Here is an 8002-nt window from a genome sequence, read left to right on the forward strand (position 1 = left end):
TGTTGAGTTTTACTTCTTTTATTAAATACGCTCCATGAAATAAATTTCCCTCTAAGTACTGCTTTCATAGTGTCCCAGAGATTTTGATATGATGTTTCTTTGTTCTCATTTACCTCTAAGAATTTTTTAATTTCCTTCCTAATATCTTCTGTTATCCATTCATCATATAATAGCATATTGTTTAATCTCCAGATGTTGAAATAGTTTCTGTGTTTTACTCTTTCATTTATTTCTAACTTCAATCCATTATGATCTGATAGAATACATGGTAGTGTCTCTATCTTCTTGTATTTGCTAACATTAGCTTTGTGGCATAATATATGGTCTATTTTAGAGAAGGATCCATGTGCTGCTGAGAAGAAAGTGTATTCGCTCTTGGTTGGATGGTATATTCTATAAATGTCCGTTACGTCTAAATTATTGATTGTGTTATTGAGATCTATGGTTTCTTTGTTCAATTTTTGTCTGGAAGATCTGTCCAGTGGTGAGAGAGGCGTGTTAAAATCACCTAGTATTATTGTGTTATGGTCTATTTGGTTTCTGAAATTGAGAAGGATTTGTTTGACATACATGGATGAGCCACTGTTTGGGGCATAGATGTTTATGATTGTTATATCTTGCTGATTTATGCTTCCCTTAAGCAGTATGAAATGACCTTCTTTATCCCTTCTGACTAACTTTGGCTTGAAGTCCACATTATCGGAAATGAGGATGGACACTCCAGCTTTTTTGCTGAGTCCATGCGCATGGTATGTTTTTCCCCATCCTTTCACCTTTAGTCTATGGGTATCTTTTTCTATGAGGTGAGTCTCTTGCAGGCAACATATTGTTGGATCTTTTTTTTTAATCCAATCTGCCAGTCTATGTCTTTTGATTGATGAATTCAGGCCATTAACATTCAGGGTTATTATAGAGATATGATTTGGTTTCCTGGTCATTTGGTTCATTTTTTAAATTTTATTTACTTATTTGCTTGACACAACTTGTTTCCTCCTTTATTTGACAATTCCTTTAGGATAATTCCTCCCTTTGCTGATTTGCTTCTTTGTTTTTCATCTCTTCTTCATGGAATATTTTGCTGAGAATGTTTTGTAATGCTGGCTTTCTTTTTGTAAATTCTTTTAGCTTTTGTTTATCATGGAAGGATTTTATTTCATCGTCAAATTTGAAGGTAAGTTTTGCTGGGTATAAGATTCTTGGTTGGCATCCATTTTCTTTCAGGGCTTGAAAAATGTTGTTCCAGGCCCTTCTAGCTTTTAGGGTCTGGATTGAAAAGTCTGCTGATATCCTTATTGGTTTCCCCCTGAATGTAATTTGGTTCTTTAATCTCACAGCCTTTAAAATCCTGTCTTTATTTTGTATGTTAGGTATTTTCATTATAATGTGCCTTGGTGTGGGTCTGTTGTAATTTTGTGTATTTGGAGTCCTATAAGCCTCTTGAACTTGATTTTCCATTTCATTCTTCAGATTTGAGAAATTTTCTGATATTATTTCATTGAATAAATTGTTCATTCCTTTGGCTTGTTTCTCTAGGCCTTCCTCCATCCCAATAATTCTTAAATTTGGCCTTTTCATGATATCCCATAGTTCTTGCAGATTCTGTTCATGATTTCTTACCATCTTCTCTGTTTGTTCAGCTTTGTTTTCAAGGTTAAATATTTTGTCTTCAATGTCTGAGGTTCTGTCTTCCAGGTGTTCTATCCTATTGGATATGCTTTCTATGGAGTTCTTAATTTGGCTTATTGTTTCCTTCATGTCAAGGATTTCTGTTTGGTTTTTTTTCAATATCTCTAACTCTTTATTGAAATGATCTTTTGCTTCCTGTATTTGCTCTTTTAACTGTCGATAGGTGCGATCATTCAATGCTTGCATTTGCTCTTTCATCTCATCGTTTGCTTCTCTGATCATTTTAATTATGTACATTCTGAACTCCTTTTCTGTCATTTCTTCTGCCATGCTGTCATTGGGTTTTATTGATGTAACATCTAGATTTGTTTGCAGCATTTTCTTTCCTTGTTTTCTCATATTGTTCAGGTATCAGTGGACCGCTGAGATATTGCAGATTTCCTCTATTGACTTACAATGTCCCTGAAGATTTCTATATATATATCCCCCCTTAGCCTTCAGTAGGCTGACGTCTTGGAGGAAGTTGATAATGCGGTGCTCCACAAGGAAGCTGCCTCTCTAGGAGTGGTGGCCTTCAGGTGGCGTATAATCCCTGCTAGTGGGCAGAGGTGCCTCCACTTGTTGACCAATGGTCATCCAAAGGGGACCTAGGCTGCGGGCTGAGGCAAGGCCTGTTTGGGCCTGAGTCTCTAGTTTTACCGTCCTTGTGGGGAAACCTCACCAGGCAGGGAAGACTCACCCGGTGGGGAGGTCTCACTGGTCAGTACCCTCCTAGAGGTTCCCCTCAATTTACAGCTACCGCCTGGGCTGGGCTGCCTTCCTCTGCAAAGTTCCCAGGGGCCCGGCCCTACCTCCTGGGCCTGGGAGCCTCACCCTTCGCAGATGAATCTCCTTAGGCTGCCCCTCCTCAGAGAATCTGCCCGCAGGCCTGGAACTTTCGCTCCCCCCAAGCCTGTCTCTGTGCGGCTATTCCACCCAGAAGCCTCCTAGATCCTGGGACCCTGCTCTGCCCCTAATTGCCTGGCTATGCGGCCCCTCCTCTGAGCAGCCACCTCTGGCCCCGTACAATCGCTCTGAGTCCCAGAGACCCGCCACACGCCTCTTCCTCCAGACAGCCGCCCAGTATTCCGGTGCGGTCACTAGGAGTCCAAGAAACTCACCGCGTGCCTCCACCAACCACCAACCACCCGTAGCCCTGGGCAATCAATCACTCCGAGTCGAAGTGACCCTCCCCGTTCCTCCTCCTTCTCCAGATAACCCCCTGAGTGTTCAGGAGCGGTCGCTCTGAGTGGCTCTGAATCCACGTGACCCGCAGCACGGGTCCTCTGGGCAACCGCCCGGAGCTCTGGTGCGGCCACTCAAGACCAAGCAAGCCACCACGCTTCTCCTCCAGGCAGCACCCCTGTGTTCAGGCGCTGTCACTTTAAGTCCAAACAACTCACCACTCGCCTTCTCCTCTGAGCAGCCGCCTGGAGCGCTAATGCAGTCACTGCGAGTCCAAACGACCCGCCGCGCTCCTCCTCCTACTCCTCCGGGCAGGCCCCGGGGTTCAGGAGTGGTCTGAGTCTAAACAGCTCGCCACACAGCCCCTCCTCTGGCAACCACCTGTAGCTCTGGTGTAGTCACTCTGAATCCAAGTGGCCGCGCTCCTCTTCCTCCTCCTCATCCTCAGGGCCGGCCCCGGTGTTCAGAAGCAGTCGTTCTGAGTCCAGACAGCTCACTGCGCAGCTTCTCCTCTGGCAACCACCTGTAGCTCTGGTGCAGTCACTCCAAATCCAAGCGGCCACGTTCCTCCTCCTCCTCCTCAGGGCAGGCCCCGGTGTCCTGAGTCCACAGAGCTCTCCTTGCCACTCCTCCCCTGGGCAGCTGCCGGAGCCCCAGTGGTTGCTCCGAGTCCCAGCGCTGTGCCAAGCGGCCTCCTCTAATTGCTGTTGTTAACAAAATGGATTCCACTGAACCACCCCATATTCAGAAGAGATATGAGAAAATCATTAAGGAAATTGGTACCTACATTAAGAAAATTGGCTACAACCCTGACACAGTAGCATTTGTGCCAATTTCTGGTTGGAATGGTGACAATACGTTGGAACCAAGTGCTGATATGCCTTGGTTCAAGGGATGGAAAGTCACCCACAAAAATGGCAGTGCCAGTGGAACCACACTGCTTGAAGCTTTAGATTGCATCCTGCCACCAACTCGTCCAACTGATAAGCCTTTGCGTCTGCCCCTCCAGGATGTCTATGAAACTGGTGGTATTGGTACTGTCCCTGTGAGTCGAATGGAGACTGAAATTTTCAAGCCTGGCATGGTGGTCACCATTGCTCCAGTCAATGTCACAACTGAAGTAAAGTCTGTTGAAATGCACCATGAAGCTCTGAGTGAAGCTCTTCCTGGAGATAATGTGGGCTTCAATGTCAAGAACATGTCTGTCAAAGATGTTCATCGTGGCAATGTTGCTGGTGACACCAATGGAAACAGCTGGTTTCACTGCTCAGGGGATGATCCTGAACCATCCAGGCCAAATCAGTGCTGGCTATGCCCCTGTACTGGATTGTCACAGAGCTCACATTACTTGCAAGTTTGCTGAGCTGAAAGAAAAGATTGATCGCCATTCTGGTAAGAAGCTGGAAGACGGTCCTAAATTCTTGAAGTCTGGTGATACTGCCATTGTTGATAAGGTTCCAGGAAAGCCCATGTGTTGAGAGCTTCTCTGACTATCCTCCTCTGGGTGGTTTTGCTGTTCTTGACATGAGGCAGACAGTTGCTGTAGGTGTCATCAAAGCAGTGGACAAGAAGGGTGCTGGAGCTGGCAAGGTCACCAAGTCTGTCCAGAAAGCTCAGAAGGCTAAATGAATATTACTCCTAACACCTGCCACCCCGGTCTTAATCAGTGGTGGAAGAACAGGTCTCAGAACTGTTTGTCTCAATTGGCCATTTAAGTTTAATAGTAAAAGACTGGTTAATGTTAACAATGCATCGTAAAACCTTCAGAAGGAAAGGAGAATGTTTTGTGGACCATTTGTTTTTGTGTGTGTGTTTGGTAGTTTTATTAGTTTTTAAAATCAGTACTTTTTAATGGAAACAACTTGACCAATAATTTGTCACAGAATTTTGAGACCCATTAAAACAAAAGTTTAATGAAAAACCTGTGTCTTCTTTTGGTCAACCTGAACTTCTATACAAATGTTAAGCAAGAAGTTCCTCAACCTATTTCTGGTGTTGAGAATCTGTTAACTTCATGAGTATAATTAAGTTTTCTGGTTGGGAATTTTAGTTTGGAAGGCAAACTGGGAGGGATCTTGTTTCAAGAACCTAGTAGATATCTGGGAGGGCTTATTGATTACAACACTTGGTTAGGGTAGAGAAATAACTTTGTAATTTACAGGGCCAAATCCTGTAATATTAAAGGCTGTTGCTTCTGGAATTATGTAGCTCCATTAATACTGAATAATAATGTTCCATTTTTAAGTTTCAAAAAAAAAAAAACCCAATAGTCATGAGGATTTAAGTAAGCTATTCACTGATGACATTCATTCTAGCTTCAGTGCCCTTATCCAAGGAACACAAGAAAGTTATTGCTGCTCATTGTACCAACTGGCAAGCTGTGACTGTGGTAAGTTGTATTTTCCCCAGAGTCTCTCTGCTTGTGAAACTGGGTATGTGACTGACTCCACCCTCCTTCTATCTTCCAAGTGCTTTTTTTGTTTTTGGGTACTTGGGCATTGACCTCCAGGGCACTTGACCACTGAGCCACATCTCCAACTCTATTTTGTATTTTGTTTAGAGACAGGGTCTCACTGAGTTGCTTAGTGCCTCGCTTTTGCTGAGGCTGACTTTGAACTCTCGATTCTCTTGCCTCAGCCTCCTGAACCACTGGGATTATAAGGTGTGCACCACTGCACTTGGCTCTGAGTGCTCTTTCTAAACTGAAGCCATACCATCAGCAGAAAAGTCTGATGAAGCTGAGACCTGGGATATAGAATGTATACACACAGCTAAACCAAGATTCAGGCAGTGTGGTCCTTTGGTTCTTCTTGAATCTATATCCTTGGTATGATAACATACTCATCTCTTTCCTCTTGCATCTCTCTGTTTTATGCTGATTCTTTAGACCGCGTGTTTCAAGCATCTTAATTTAACTTGATCTGTGGACATTTCCTTTTTTCTGACTTGGAAGGTGAATTAACCGATGGTATATCTGGAGGATGTCAGGGGAAAGAAAAGCCTTTTCAACGAATGATGCCAGAGTGACTGGATAACCCCCAAGTTTATCCTGTACCCCAAATTAATTTCAGATGGATGAAAGACATAAGTGTAAAAGATAAAATTTCTAGAAAAGAATGTAGGAGAATATCTTTGTGAATTTTGTTTGTTCATTTTATGGCACCAGGGTTTGAACTCAGAGCCTTCTAGATGATAGGCAGGCACTCTACCACTGTGGTACATTCCCAGGCCAGGAAGGCAAAGATTCTTAGAGAGAACAAAAAAATCACTAAGCATAGATGAAAAGAAGAAGTGATAAATTGGATTTCATCAAAATTAAAAGTTTTGCCCATTAAAAGACAATACAGCTGGAGTCATTGATTTGCTTAGCAGAAGCCCATCCCTAAGTATGATTTTTCAAGCAAAATTGAAGCAAAACATCTTCACTGGGAAGCTCTGAAACAGTCTGCAAGTGACCCCCAGACTGGCGTTATGGACATATCTATTTTTTACTACAGGAATGAATGCCACCTCTCGTAAACAGAAAGAAGAGTTAGCTGAAGCACTGAAAAAACTTAGTTTATCTAGGAGCAAAACTCTAGCTCTAAAATATCAGCAACTTTCTGAAGAAATTTGGCAACAAACTGACGTAGCCTTTACCAAAGATATGTTTGAAGAAGCTCTGCGTGCCTTGGCTGATGACGACTTCTTGACAGTGACTTCTTGACAGTGGAGTCAATGACTCCAGCTGTATTGTCTTGTAATGGGCAAAACTTTTAATTTTGATGAAACCCAATTTATCACTTCTTTTCGTCTATGCTTAGTGATTTTTTTTGTTCTCTTTAAGAATCTTTGCCTTCCTGACCTGGGAGTGCAGCACAGTGGTAGAGTGCCTGCTCTAATGCTGGCCTGAGCATTACAGCCATGTCCTTGAGTGCTCTCACAGAAGTCTGCATTAAACATAAACTTCATTCACAGGCAGATTCTGGACAAAACAAGTCAAAAATATACATTAGGAAAAAAATCTTACGTAATTACTTTTTGGTATATAATTATACATTTATATTTTGTACAAATGATGTAAAAATATTTAGAAGCCCACCTCTGATGATAGCTTTTATACAACTCCTATAGGGCATCAGCTGGAGTTCTGTGACACTAGGCAGCTGAGAGGAAAAGGGGAGGGAAGCCAATGGGATCTGAATCTTCCATCATTGCTTCTACTGGAGAGCCTGCTTTTTTTTTCTTTCATTGTACTTGAATGTACATTTTCATCTAAAGATAGTCTTCATGGTTAAGCTTTTTTTTTTTTTTAAACAAAGTTATTGTCTTCCATCTTTACTCTTAAAGTAGGTTATAAGTTTATTGTGAACAGGAACTTGATCATTCCTGCTCTTGAGGAGTGATTTGTATCTTGTTCTCATGTGGGAGGTGAGCAAATATGTATGTAAGCAAAAGTAATATATAATAGGAAAACATTATCAACAGATGAGTAACAAAAGAATAAATATATGAATTAAAATTAAAATACATGTTATTTAAATTAAGTATAGTTAATATATAGAAACTTGTTCATCTTAAGTCAACAGAGAAATGTAAATTAAAGCAAGAAATCATTTTTCACATACCAAATTAGCTGAGATTTAAAATAAAGAGGGTTTTAAATTGTCAGTGTCACGAAATACAGCATGTGGTGTATTTCAGTGTGTGAAATACAATAGTGTCACTTTGCAACTTAAACGTTTCAGAAAAAATATGTCTATGTCTACAGAGAAAGGAAGAAATAAGGCAAATGTAATAAAACACTAACCTTCAGGTAATCTGGTAAAGGGTAATGGGAATTCTTTATATTATTCATGTGGTTTTTCTGTTACTCTTAAATCATGAAAAATTATACAGTCTTCAAAACAGAAAAGATGATATGGTATTAGAGACAGATATACTAAGAACATGATTAGAGTATACAAGTATGTACCAGGAAAAAAAAAAACATGGAGAAATATTGAAAGTCAGTGAGGATGTCAGGGCCAATCCCACTGTGAGAGGGAACAAAAGTTGAGACAACTCTCTGCAAAACATTTGATGATACGTAGTAAGTCTTGGATAATGTGCTTTCCATTCAATTTGGTTCATTCATTTCTGGAAGCCTCTTCTAAGGATATAAAATAAACAT

At 41.4% G+C, this 8002-nt stretch overlaps 1 pseudogene across 1 annotated transcript; it reads left to right on the plus strand.

Annotated features, from left to right (window-relative positions):
• The first annotated feature begins 3568 nt into the window (after window positions 1-3568).
• Window positions 3569-5050, plus strand: LOC306644883 (elongation factor 1-alpha 1-like; annotated as a pseudogene). Its single transcript has one exon. The product of its transcript is annotated as an elongation factor 1-alpha 1-like (transcript).
• Window positions 5051-8002: the final 2952 nt, after the last annotated feature.

This window comes from Sciurus vulgaris (genome assembly GCF_902686455.1).
Source record: "Sciurus vulgaris genome assembly, chromosome: 15".
In the NCBI taxonomy this organism is placed as follows: domain Eukaryota; kingdom Metazoa; phylum Chordata; class Mammalia; order Rodentia; family Sciuridae; genus Sciurus; species Sciurus vulgaris.